Raw genomic sequence first — 14,834 nt, forward strand, 5'->3', positions numbered from 1 at the left:
ATTTCTGTGCCATTACAGCATGACAATTTGACAATGTTAGACTTCAGAGAGATAAGCGCATAAGCAAGATAAAATATATACAAGGATTTTTAACAATATTATAATTTTCAGAGTTACATGTTACATATAACAATGTCAGGTAATTTTTAAAATAAATTCCAGCCCTGATTTTTGTTCCATCTTATTTTTTTCACTGCCACTTACATACATTTTTAGGTAATAATTGCTTGATGGTATTAAAGTGTAAGAAACCAAGACATAAAATGCAATTAAAATTATTAAATGTCTACAAGAAACAAAACTATCAACACATAATATGAGTGTGAGGAATCTGCATTGAAATTGTATGTGGGGAAAGCAACTTGACGGATTATGCTAGTCTTACAGTTCGACTTGCATGGAACTGTGGGGTTGATATTTTTAGTCCCATTCCATAGGAAAGTTATATTCTCTATGAACTCACACACAGTGGTATGGTTTGTTATTCTGTGTTTATCTTTCCTTTTTTTTCTTTGGTTGAATAGTTCTATATTTCCATGGTTCATATGCACAGGATAGAGAAATATCTTGGTTTAAAAAAAGAATATGTATGAAGACTCTTGCTTCCATCCCAGTTCCCTAACTACTCAGCTCCCATCACTCTACCAACATACCCCCCAAACAATTAACCAGCTTATTGCTTTCTTGTAGGCATTTTCAGATCATAGCAATACATTTCAGAAATCTTTCAATATTTGTAAGATTCCTCCTTTTTTGTACACCTGTATAGTATTCCATTATGGATGTACCTAATTTATTCAACCATTCCTCTACTAATAGATGCTATCTGCAATGTAATTCTCATCTTTTGCTATTAAAGACAAAGATGCAATGAATCAATCTGTACATTTAACATTTTATAAATATATAGAGATAAATTCATAGAAATAAGAATATTAAATCATAGCTTAAATACATTTGCTCCATTTTACATTTATAACAACTTACATTCTCATCAACAGTGGAAAGCTCTTATTTCCTTGGAGCCTTGCCAATAGAATAGGCTATTACACATTTGGATCTTTGCTAATAAACTAGATTAGAAATGTTGTCAGTGTAACTCAAGATTTCTCCTATTTTGAATGAAGTTGGAAAACTCTTTACATGTGTAAAAGACAATGGTATTCTTCTGCGAACTACAAGTAGGGATATTTTGACAAGATTTTTAGGTCTTCTTTGTCAATTACTAGAGCTGTTGCTATCAGGGAGATTAGATCTTTATTCATAATGAGTTACAATTTTTACCTTCAGTTTGTCATTTATCTTTGGTTGTGCTTATGATATTTGGTTGCTATAAAAAAGTTTTAAATTTGTAAAATTTCAAATATAATCATCTTTAAACAGACTTAAATTTTGAATTTTATTAGTTTATTAAAAAGGCTTTCCTTACACTAAGGACACAAGAAATGCATATTTTCTCCATTTTTATATTTTCATCTTTCACATTTAAATATCTTTTCTAATTCAGTGCTTATCCTGATGTTTAGCAAAGACAGGAAAGATGTTGAGCCTACTTATCAAAGAAAATAGTATTTCTTCCCATTTAAAAATATTTTTTGTATATTATTTAATATAAATAATATTCAGTTCAATGAAATTTGCATATTAATTTTGAACTTCCCTATTACTCCATTATTTTCTTTGTCTTCATTTTTCAACTGATTCTCTGAAATTTATGGGTATAAAATCTTACCATCTGTAAACAGTAATTTTTTTATATCTTTCTTTCTAATTTTTAAACTCTATTTTCTTTTATCTAACTGTGCTAACAATTTCCTCTATCATGATATTAAATAACAGTGAAGAAAGTGGACCAAATTTGTTCTTGTTTTTCTGATGCTAGTAATATGCCTCATGTGTTTTTCTCACCAATCTTAACAGCCTTAGGGATAAAATAAATATATTTTATCACATTGAAGAAGTCTCCTTTTAATCCTATTGTATTGAGTCTAGAGAATGGTTGTTAACTTTTTATCATATGTCTTTTCAGTGTCTATAAAGATAATATGATTATTCTAATATGATATATTCTAGTAACTTTCTTACTATTGGACCATCCTTACATTGCTGAAATAAACCCCACTTGTTGGCAATGTATTTTTACTTTAATGGGATCTATATTAAATTACTTTTTAGGAATTGCCACTTATTTGGGACTATGATTATAATTTGAGCACAGTAAACTACAAGAGGCCAAATCTTAAAGCAATAAAAAATAACCAACCAAAAAGATTTGGGGAGGAGAACTTGAGTTTAGGTTGGAGATTACACATAAATTAATTGATTATATTGGGCTGCTACAGTTCCATTGGTTAGAAACATTGGGATTAACATTTTTAGTCCTACCCCACAGGAAATTGTATGTTCAGTAGAAGCCTTTTATTCCAACACTGTGTCGGTTTCTTAAATTTAATAATACATTAATTCGACCTAATAAAGAATTACCGGATGCCTATTGTTTTCTACACTGAGTGGCCCTATAGTGTAGTTCAGTGGCTTACAAATGCTTTTTGACCTAGATGCACAGTAAGAAATACATTTTTTATTACTCAATATATATGTATATCTTTGTGTGTCTAAATATATATTGTTTATGAAAAATGGTTTCATAAAACAATATTTACACTTTCTACACATAACATATACTTAATACACACAATGTTACCTTCTATTCTATTTTTTTACTCTATCTCATTTTATTAAAGTGCTAGTTTCAACACATTATACTGATTTTGTAACCCATAATACATTGCGATTCATAGTTTGGGAAAAGTGTCAGAGCAGCTACTAGAACCAGCTACTAGTTGCTAGAACAAGGATTCTAGAGACAGACAACCCAGGCTTGAATCACAGTTTTACCTCTTAATGGCTTTTAATTGTACTTTTATGTCTATCTATAAGACAAGGGCAATAGTACATGTCTCATAGAGATCATATTAAATTAGTTAATACTTGTAAATGCATTTTTCAATAATAAAGTTGAATGGTTTGATAAAATATTTCCTTGAGCTTACAGCTGCCAAAAGAAAAACAGCATCTGAGGAAAATAAACTCATAAAATATAGAAACTGAGGAAAAATCAGTAAAAACATAGACTTCCTATCAACTACTACAAATAATTATGAGCATTATAATGTGATCACAATGTCTAATCTGGACCACGCCTTCTCTTCTGAGACCTTATAAATAACTAAAGAATATTTGCTGAATTAAAAAAGCATTATGGTCTCCATTTATTCTCTCTCTCTATATATAGATGCACATAAGTCTTTTTAGGGGCTATACAAAAAGAATATGCATGCCAACAAAAATTATAATTTACCAGTACATTATAAAGAAGTCACCAGACATTACAATTCTTAATTACATACCTTTTAACTACTTCACAGAAATATATAAATATCTCTGATGGATACAGTCTTATGCTCCAGATTTTCAAATCTGTAAACTAGGTAAAGAAACACTCTTAAGCTATGCTTCTTAAGATACTTATGAAAGGGCAGCCCCAGTGGCTCAGCGGTTTAGCGCCGCCTTTGGCCCAGGGCATGATCCTGGAGACCCAGGATCGAGTCCGACATCAGACTCATGCAGGGAGCCTCCCTCTGCAGTGTCTCTGCCTCTCTCTCTCTCTCTCTCTCTCTCTCTCTCTCTCTGTGTCTCTCATGAAGAATAAATAAAATCTTAAAAAAAAAAAGATACTTATGAAAACCTCTGACTTATTGCCTATCCCCTACTCCTTACTGCTTCTGATTGAATAGTGAAAGAGGTTAACGGTACCTTCAACCTAACTACAAGTATCAAAAGGAATTCAGTAACTAAGTTCCTGGAATACGTGAGTTCAATGTCTCTTACTCATAACTCCTATAGAAGTTGGTGGCACTAAGAGAGGTGGTATGAACAAATATTCTCCTAGGGAGTAGAGAGAGCTTGCCCTCCCCAGATTTATATGCTAATTCTTCAGGGATCAAAATGAAATGGAGATACATGTGGCAAATTCTACATAAAAGGGCACAGGTATCCAGTGATCATTCCCACAAGAACAAAAATGACTCACCAAGATGAATGCACATCCATGCTGGTTCTTAGCATAGCTGTAGCAAGGGACAATATGACAGTACATATTGGACATATGATGGTACAACTATAACTCAGTTTGAAGTGGTAGGCAGAGTACTCTAATCTTTATGGTACTTAGGTATACAAACATTTTAAATCCAGCCTGCAGGAAAGAATCCCTTTATTCCCTCCTTAACTCTCAGTATTCCATGGCCGCTCCAAAAAGTATTTTGGAACCGATAAATAATAAATATTTATTAGACATAATTTCACCGTTCTGTCAAAGTGTTATAATCGATCTTCTATATATATCAAATATTAATATTTAGACTACCTCTGGTAAAAATGCTACATTAAGTACAATCTCAAAAAAATCCCCTAATTATGCAAGTGGCTGTTTCTCCAAAAACCAAAGAGTCATATTTAAAAGTTAATTTACCTTTTTAAGATTTTATTTTTACACCCAATGTGGGGCTCAAACTCATAAGCCAGAGATCAAGAGTTGCATGCTCTACCCACTGAGCCAGTCAGACACTCCACAAGATAATTTACTTTTGAAGTAAGAAATTTTGTTTTCTCTATTTCCTCCTTCCTTGCTTTTCCTTCTCCCTCTCCCTTGTCCTCTCTTTTTCCAATTGTACCGATTGACATTTGGCACATTTTTTTTCTAATTGTGGAGACATAAAGAAGGTTTTGTAAAGTTTTAACATGTTCCTAAATCTGACTAGGATTGTAATCTTACATTTGGCATCTATTCATCAAGGAGGGGCAAACTACATGAGTTTGACAGAAATAAAGGTAAATGAATGTTTTTATACTTATGACAGGGATGGCAAGTAGCTAGCAGGCTGGCAGGACACCCATCTCCCACTGAAATTGCGACACCACCCTTCTCCTGAGATACCTATAGCAATCAGTCCTGCCTAATACATCTGCTTGAGCCTTGTTCTCTGCCCTTAAATGACTTCCTGAATTCCTTCAATATTGATACCCACTCCAAAGCTTAAGTTCAAGTAACAGCTGGCTGAAAATTTTGAATATATTTTCAGTGTTCATATTTGTAAACCTGTGTGTATTGTAAAGACAAAGGTTTTTTTATTCTTTTCCACTGACAGTTTTATTTTGATAGATCCTAAATGTAAATCATACAGAAAAATCTGAGTATTTTGGTTAAATAAAACATTAAGAAAGACAAGCTTTTGTTGTTTTTTGCTATTATTATTATTATTTTTTTGCCTTTCATGTTTCACCCACTGATTTACTACTGGATGGACTAGAGAAACATAATTGTTAGTGATCATATTAATTGAATGTGTGATGTACAACATATGAACTAAATGCATTCACAAAATAAAGTATATGAAAAATAATGTGAAAATCAGGGTAAGAGATCCGTCAAAGAAATACCCCCCAAATGCATGAAGATCCGATTTTCCACAGGATCTAATCTAATATGACCTTGTTTAAGGCAAAAACCTCTTAAGAAACAAAAGCATAAACCTATACAGGGAAAGCCTTCTAGAATTAAAGCAAATGCACATTAACTCTTAAAAGCTGCAAAAGAGGAATTTCAACCAGGTTCTAAGGAGACAAAATCACAGCTAAATTAGGTAATGCTGGGGCAAAGTAGCTGTGGAAAAGCTGGGTAATAACGTGTATAATCTCACACATTATATCACATTTCATGTTGCTATGTAGGTCTTAATCTAAATTTCACTCACTCGATATTCAATAAACATACTGAACTTTTAGTTTATGCAAAGCACTGGCCTACGAAAATAAAATTATACATTTTTTTGCCTTAAATATGAACGGATCCTGATGTGAGAGAGGAGGGGGCAATAGTGACTAGAGAGAAAAATAAGACTTCTAGTCCCCTCCTGAATAAACATGCTATCCTATTAGTTAGGTGAAATTCTATAGGCTTGAAACAATGGAAGAATTAAATCTCAAATGGAATATTTCCTTTTGTTTCTGTGCCACTCTGGGAAAATGTCTGTTTTCATAGTGAGGTCTCTCAATATGATAGCAGACTAATCGGTACAGGTTCTTGAGATAATGGAAGCTCGCCTGGCTAAGCAGGCAGCCTGCCCATCAACTTCAGATCCACATATCTCCCGAATTACAATCAGAGACTGGTGTTCACACCCTGAAACCAATCCATCACTCTCATCTCCTGCCTTAAAAATACATTAAAGGGATAGGTGAAGGCACTGCATGACTCAAACCATGTGGATCTCAACAAATATGTCCCATTAACTCTCATGGAATAGTCATAATTGGCATTAGACCAAGTTTTTCCCACCAAAACAAAAAGATAATAGAAATGCTATAGGCCAAATGTCAGTAAACCAAGAAAATCTAATTACTTATGTAGCAAACATAATTTTACTTTAAGACAATTTAGAAAAGAAATAACTATCTCAGAATCAGCATTTGAGTGAATGACGGTAAAAAAGTAGCTGTGTAACACTGGATATTTTGTAGAGGAAGTACAAATAAGGTAAAATTCTTAGCCATAACAAAGCACTGCCTGAATCTCTTTTAATATGAAAGAATAATAGATGATACTTTATTGGCTTTCTGGTTAATAACACTATTTGTAGGAAAAACAAGTGAAGTGGTAAACTCTCCCTCAGTTACAGAAGCACAGTAGGCTCATTAATACAGAATGACATATTCTGTGGCTGTTAAAAATCATAATGAATATATGTGCTCAGTAACATGAGACAATGTTTAGAATGTATACTGCTAAGTAAAAATAATCATATCATAAACCATTTCTATATGATCCCAGCCATTTCTATGTTTATAGGGGCATAGAAAATGACCTGGATAGATATACTTTGAGTTGCTAAATAAATTAGATGCAAAGCACTTAAAATTATGCTGGATATATAGTAAATGCTACATAAGAATTTCTGCTATTATTAGTTAGCATAGTAATTGGTTCTGATTGTAAGATTGAGTGCTTTTCCCCATTTTTACTTATGCTTATTTTCTTTTTCCCCTTAATTAACCTGCATTCATTCTATTTAAAAAAATTTACAATGAAGCATGTATACCATTAAATTATACTTTATTAAAATCATCCTTTTCACAACCACTAATCACAAGGCAGGAAAATTAACCCATATTATAAATCCTTCATACAACTGGAATACTCCGTAATTTTTACTCAATGGCATTTAAGGTAAAATTCAGTAGGAATTAAGCTCAAAAACAAAGGTATCTAGAAAGGGAAAGGAACAAGCAGAAGTTTAGACATCAGAGTGTTCTGTGCTGTACTATTTAAGAAATTAATTTCACAAAAGCTCCTGACCCCAATAAACAAACCAACATTAAACAAGTCATCACTATTCAACACTGCCTCCCTAACACAGAAAGTGACAGGAGCTACTTCCATTCATCCAATAGTTCTTTAATAACAGCATTTCACATTCACAGGATCACTTACTATGTGCACCAAACTCTCCTACAGCTTCATGCCTCATCTCATTTGATTCTCCCAATAGCTCTATGACAGAGGTGTGCTTCCCAACCTTTAAGGACAAGGGACATGAAGCGCAGAGGTTAAATAACTTATCCAAGGTCACAAAGCTGGCAAGTAGAGCCAGTATCTGATCCGAGGCAGAACCTAGGCCCCAGCTTCCAGTCAGTAGTTATTGAGCATCTACTATGGGCAAAATGTTTGGTACATCAAGTAACTGATTACTGACTGCCCATGGCCAAGTTGCCAGGGTCTCTAACGATTATTCTCAGTCAGCCCTTTTCCAATTCTCAATCTGAACCCCTTTAGCATGACAACCTCTAAACTGTATTTATCACCACTACCACCAGAACTGTGATCACCATGACTCTGTTACCCATTCCTGACAATATACGGGAAAATGCATTCCTCAAGTTCTGATTTGTGATTTGAAATGTATTTTCTCATAAATGATTAATCTGCATAATACTATTAAAACTGTCAATCAGATAATGCTACATTAACCAAGCTTTTTCATTGATTATTCTGGAAATTTAACCATGATTTATTTTACCATGGTTTCATATGAAAAAGAATGCATCCTTTTATTCCATAATTTTATTTTTTTTAATTATCTTATAAAAAATTGAGCTTTTTTTTTCCTTTTAGCATCCAGTTCTACAACATGCAGAGATTCATGTAACAGCCACCATAATCAGGATACAGAACAAAACTGCATTCTTAACAAAAAAGAAAAGTGGACTTAAAAGGCAATCCCTGTTATATTAAACATTTCTTGTTCTGTGTCTTCCAGATGATCAGAGTTTCCCTCCTTCCTAGGACAAATACATTGTATACCTAAATAGAAAGGTTTGGTATATTTTTGCAAAATATATTTTTATACCTGTGCATTTTCATCTTTATAGATATTTAAAGCTGTGGTTTTATGGGGGCTTTATCAAAACAGCTACAATGCTTTTCTGTATCAGAGTTTGGACAACTGTGGAAAGTATTAAATATGAGTACAACTTTTCCACACTATATATGACTGAGCCCATAAACAGGGGCTAGGTGGAGATCTCTGAGAGTATCAAGTGCATATTTATGCAGTATAAAGACATTTGTAAATGTGTTCTGTATTTATGAAACTATAACCAGAAATTTCTTATATCAAAACAAACGTATACATAACTTCAACAAACTGAAAAAGGTAGTTTCAAATCTTATTAGCTCAAGCTCTAATATGGCTTTATAGATACAATCACCTGAGACTTCCTCCCTTCTCCAAAATTAATTGACAAAGGGTCAAAGAATGGCCAAGGAGTCACTTTTAGATCCTAATATACTCTAACACTTTTCAACCACAAAATTAGTCTTTGCTGCTGATACTTAGTACTCATGGAAAAAAGTCTCACCTCAGGTCTCGTACGGTCTTTGAGCTGGAAAAACAGTTACATTGATGATATCAATTTGGCAGAAAAGAAAAGAATAATTTTCATAGCCCCAAACTTCTCTTCCATACAATCCAGCGTGACCTGATACGAAATTCCCCTTCCTAGAAATTTATCACAACTTGAGAACAAGTTTCTAGAAAAAGCTCTAGTAAAGCATACATGTTACTATAAAACAATAATAATCCATTAAACAAAGTCACTTCATAAAATCTCAGCTTGAATGAGTTTATTTGAATTGTTCTAGGACAGGATAGAAAGCTGAGGAAAGGATTCCTAGTGCCATAGATAAGTTTTGATTTGGATGGAAAGGGGTTGTGGAGACACAGATCAGAAACATGCAACCCTGAAAGGAAGGCAGGACAGACTGGGACAGTGAAGAAGCAAGAAAGTACCACAAGGGAAGTGGGTTTCTAAAGGGGAGTGCTAACGTAGAAGAAAGAATAGCAAAAGGGGCCCAAAGACAATTCAGGTACTTCACTACAGCTAGCCTTATCTACATAACCTTTGCTGGGGCACCAGTGGCATGCCCCTTCCTGCCTTCTCAGTACTCATCCCACCACAACCTCATTTTTTTTTAATGAAATAGGTCAGCTTGACAAAGGGCAAATAAGTGAGCTGAAACAAATTTCCCTAGCTTTAGCCAGAGGAAGTTTTAATAGAAATCTAAAATCATGAGCCAGCACAAACAGGATAGATGCAAGTGTGGGAGAGAAGAAATATGAGAAGGACAAAGAAGAAAGAGTGTACATGCTACAGATGACACATACAAGGAAGTCCATCTGAATTTTGCTTATTAATACTCCAGCCTACCATGCAGCCCAGCTATAGATGGACCCATCTTGGATAGCTCCAAAGGACAATTGAATAAGCAGGAAGCAAGACCTGAATAGCCTTGAGTGCTGAGGGCAAGACCATCTCTAGAGCTCTGGGTTCAGAGGTGACCATCCTGTAAGGATCCTTACTGCAACCTGTTCACATATGGGCAGATGAAAATTAGCCTTTATTGTTTGATCTTTTTTCCCTTCAGCTAATGGAGCTGCCACCATCTGCCTTTCTCAAAAGCAGTCCTCATTCCCATCCACTTCATGAAAGCCCATTCGCTCTCTCTTGGTCATTTGTTTCAAAAACACTGGGTAAGAGTGCCACGTACAGTGGCATTATGAGAGGTACACAAGTAAATAAGGCACAGTCTCTGCCCTGGAAGAGCTCAGTCTGAAATGGGAGAGATGGAAAACAGTAACAACAGAATGTGGTAAGTGCTGTCATGGAGATACATACACACTCTGTGCTACAGGAATATGGGGAAGTAGCTGAAGTGTTAAAGAGGCAGTAACATTTGCTCTTTAAGGACTGGGAGTTTGCCTGGTGGAATAAAGGAGACAGAAATTCAAGGAAAACAGAAGGGTTTATGCAAAGAAAAGGCAATACAAAAGAACTTGGCTATGTTCAAGACATGGAAGTGTCTGTGGTTGAAGCACGGGGTATGTGAACGGGAATTTCAGGAGATGAAGATAAAAAAGATTGTGTTGTTTAATGAAGGAAGCAGTATAAAATACTAAAGAGAGTTTATTAGCTCTTTGTAGCTGCACAAAGGTAGGAGCAGTCATGATGGTTTTTAGAAAGAGGAAATGACAAACAGATCTGTATTATACAAATAGGTGACAAGACTACAGAAAGATGATGATAATTCTATGAATATAACTAGAAAATAGACAACCTCCAATTCTTCCTAAGAAATCAATGTATCCTCTGCCTTAATTATATGGATATAATTGGCAAACTGTTATGTTTCCCTATCTCAAACTCATGCCTGAAATATTCAACTGATATTTAACCTTTTATTTATTTAATAATGTCTCTCTACTAAATTTCATTCTCTTTAAAGGAAGAATGCATTTTTCTTCTCTGTCCTATATGGAATATTTTCATAAATTAAGTATTCAATAAATATTAATAGATGAATATGCATAGGATCCCTATAGGATCTATTCTATAAATCAGTTTTATGCCTTTTGATTTTATTTCTACCCATTCTATTATTTTAATCAATTATATTATGTCCTCTGATTCTATTTCTAGTCTATTTCTCCAGACTACTGAAGAAATATAAGGTCAACCAGGTAAGTGTTTGCACAAGTGCATTTAAAACATGCATCTCTTCTTTCCTTTTGGCTCCAACTCATGGGGATATGGCTTCCTATCTTAGACAAATCAGTACTTGGGTGCCACACTGATACCATTAGCTACATTTCTTACATTCAGTAGTAATTCAATGTGGAAGTTGGAACACCCATGAAACTGTTTAGCAGATTATATAGGATGTTTCTGGAATTTCACTAATACTTTTTCTAACCACCAGAGTAGATAAGTAAAAGGACACTAATGAAATTTTTGTGATTATTTTGTAATAACTGCTCTTGGTAGACTGTCACTAAATGGCTTGACAGTTTCACTGAGGTGCAATAAAGAAAAACGTAACTACAGCACAGGACTTTTATAACCACAGCATTGCTTTAAAATGATCATTATTACATTTTTGTAGAGATAACTAAGAATAGTATTTGTTACCGTTCTTAAGAGTTCCTTCTCAGTTTGGTTAGAACTGAGCACTAATCAGCTGTTGAAATCTAAACTGATTATTTCTGAAGTGTCAACAGATGCACAAGCTCCCTGGCTGAAACAGGAACGTGTATCTATTTTTCGTAAACAGGCTGAAGGAATACAACTGAGAAAGAAATGAAGAAAGAAAATACTCCGTCTCATCAAACCCAGTATGAAGACGTTGCATATAGTTTTATAAATGCCCCAAACAAAATTAAGTGGAAGGCATAGGAAAAGGAAAATAACCAAAGGCAGGTAGAGGAAAAGAATAAAGACTTTTTAAAAAAAATATTTTATTTATTTATTCATGAGAGACACAGAGAGAGAGGCAGAGACATAGGCAGAGAGAGAAGCAGGCTGCATCCAGGGAGCCCGATGTGGGACTCGATCCCGGGACCGCGGGATCATGCCCTGAGCGAAAGGCAGATGCTCAACCGCTGAGCCACCAAGGCATCCCAGGACTTTTTGCCTAGTACAATACAATGACAACATATCTTTACATTTTTAGTTTTTTCTTGAAAAGAGCAATCTGTTTCTCCTAACTCCTGCAAACCCAAAAAATACAGTTCAGTTATATCCCTATAGTATCACTGAAAGTAAGCAACATTTTAGTGTCTGAAGGTAACAAGCTATAATTCCTTGGCTCCTTGGGGCAATCACTATCTTCTTTCCCAGTGCAGTCCTTTCCAATTCCCTACATTTACACTATTTAACAGTGTTTCCTAAACTTGTCTGATCATCAGTATCACAGGAACACAGGCTTCCTTCTTGAGGATTTTGACTCAGTATGCCTGTGATGAGGTTTGGGGCTCTTTATTTTTACAGGCAAACAAGATGATTGTTAAGATCAAGCGAGTTTGAGAAAAAGTGCTCTCTAACGTAACTATTTTTTTAATATTTTATTTTATTTATTCATGAGACACAGAGAGACAGAGAGAGACAGAGAGAGGCAGAGACACTGGCAGAGGAAGAAGGCTCCATGCAGGTAGCCCGACGTGGGACTCGATCCCGGGTCTCCAGGATCACACCCTGGGCTGAAGGCAGGCGCTAAACCACTGCGCCACCCAGGGATCCCAGACGTAACTATTTTTAAAAAATAATTTGGTTATTAGGATTATTCTTTCCCAAGAACTTTATTATGCCCCTTGTCATGACACCCCAATGGTAGTATGTGAACTTGCGGTAGCACCCTTATCAAATCTGCAGTGACATGATTAAATGGGCCAACACATTCCCTAAATGTATATCCAAGCATTTCTCAGCCAGTGAATGCCCTAATTAGATAATTCTCCAAAATAAAGCAAAGACAGGTCTGACAAAACCTAGCCTGTCTAATCAAGAGAAATTCCCACCCTCCACATGGGTACGTTTTGCCACAAGTGATCTGGAACATTGGTACATCTCTGAAGCTGGGGTCAACTCCTCCCCAAATGTTCAGACAAAGACAAAGCCAGCTAATTTTCCTGTTAAATTGGAGTGAGTCACCATCCTAACAATTCAGATTGTTAAGGTGCACACATCAAAATATATGCTTCCCGGCACAATTCCATAACCAATTACAATAGTAAATCCAATAAAGTCACGGTAAAACTGTCAGTCAGACAAGGGAGAAATACAAAGTTAGAAGCCAATTCAATAATTGCTAATGTCCTGAGAGGAACAAATGTGGATGCCTAAAACTCCCATCAGGGGACTTCATATTACCTTTTTTCACCTACGAATCTTTCCTAAGAAATTTCAGCTGGAAAATGTTGCTAAGTTTCCAGATCCTAAGTTAAATGTTTTGTTTTTTTTTTTTTTAATTTTTATTTATTTATGATAGTCACAGAGAGAGAGAGGCGCAGAGACACAGGCAGAGGGAGAAGCAGGCTCCATGCCCCGGGAGCCCGATGTGGGATTCGATCCCGGGTCTCCAGGATCGCGCCCTGGGCCAAAGGCAGGCGCCAAACCGCTGTGCCACCCAGGGATCCCAGATCCTAAGTTAAATGAATCCCTGAAAAATGATCCCATTTTCCTTACATAAATTTTGCAACATTTCTCCACATACCTTTCTACTTATAAGTCCATTTTAAAATCTCAAAGCGAAAAAAAAAATCTCACAGCATTAAAGTTTAGACTAACATGGTAACTACTAAAGCATCTATGCACATAACTAAAATTTTGCATTCCACTTGAAATGGAAACATACTCAGTGGATTTCTGTCTTGAAAACACGTATAGTTTTCTGGCGAAATAACATCTTAACTATAATTGAATTTCAACTGTCAAAAGACTGAAAAGCCATTTAAGGGTAAAATAACTAAAAGTAACATTAAGATGTAAGTTACTGAAAATAAAGCCAACCATTTTTGGGTTTTTTGTTTGTTTGTTATTTAACCATACTTAGTTCACATGTAGCTGTTTGGGTGAAGATAGAAAGAAGGGCATATATGTGAAATATTACCCCTGTGGCATTATTCCTCAGAAGAAATTATGATAGTCTTTTAAGTATAATATGATAGTCTTTTAAATATTGAGTCAATGCAAAACTCAAAAACCTACGTGAAAACCTAGCCTATAAGCACTATTACAGAACAAAGCATCTAAACTTCCCCTTAGATCTTTTGTTTGTATCTTAGTAAAAAAGCAGTGACATTCCGGAGAGGCAGATGAGATCTCAACGTAAGGAAGAACTTTCTAAGAATTAGAGCCAATCAACAATGCAGCAGTGAGCTTCCTTCCTCTAGCCCTGGAAGCAGTCAAACAAAATCCCAGAGACCACCTGTCATACACACTGTCAAGGATATTCTTGCTTTCTTTAGGAAGTTGTTCTAAATGACCTTTGGGGTCACTTCCAAGTAAGTATTTGATTCATCAGGGCTATTTTCAGTGTTGAGATGAATGACATGAGTACACACACACACACCCACACACACACACACATACACATAGCCCCAGAAGAGAACTTGGAAGCCTGATATTTTTAAATGTGATTTTGTACACAAAAAAGCGAGAGGTTGAATCAGCTATGTTCTCACACCACCATTCTAGGGAAGGGAGAAAGGGAAAGAGGTACAAGTTTGTTCTACCATAATATCCTCTTTGAGTTAAAGAACAAACCCAGGTCCTGGTGACCTCTAGCATTTTCCTCAGCAGGCCACAACAATCTAGTCCTTGGGACAGAGTAGGAACTACAAAACTACAAAACACAGTTGGATGCATAATTGCTCGTGAAA

The 14,834-nt window shown here is 35.3% G+C and overlaps 1 protein-coding gene and 1 long non-coding RNA gene across 13 annotated transcripts in view; one reads left to right on the forward strand and one right to left on the reverse strand.

Moving 5' to 3' along the window:
- Positions 1-14,834, reverse strand: part of IKZF2 (IKAROS family zinc finger 2) — a 154,223-nt gene that overhangs the window by 110,388 nt on the left and 29,001 nt on the right. The gene's annotated exons all lie outside the window — the stretch shown is intronic.
- On the forward strand, positions 10,308-11,887 carry LOC112656309 (uncharacterized). The gene is made up of 3 exons (XR_003134261.2): positions 10,308-10,499; positions 11,098-11,138; positions 11,729-11,887. It is a non-coding gene; the product is annotated as an uncharacterized LOC112656309 (long non-coding RNA).

The sequence above is a fragment of the Canis lupus genome, chromosome 37, assembly GCF_003254725.2.
Source record: "Canis lupus dingo isolate Sandy chromosome 37, ASM325472v2, whole genome shotgun sequence".
Lineage (NCBI taxonomy): Eukaryota > Metazoa > Chordata > Mammalia > Carnivora > Canidae > Canis > Canis lupus.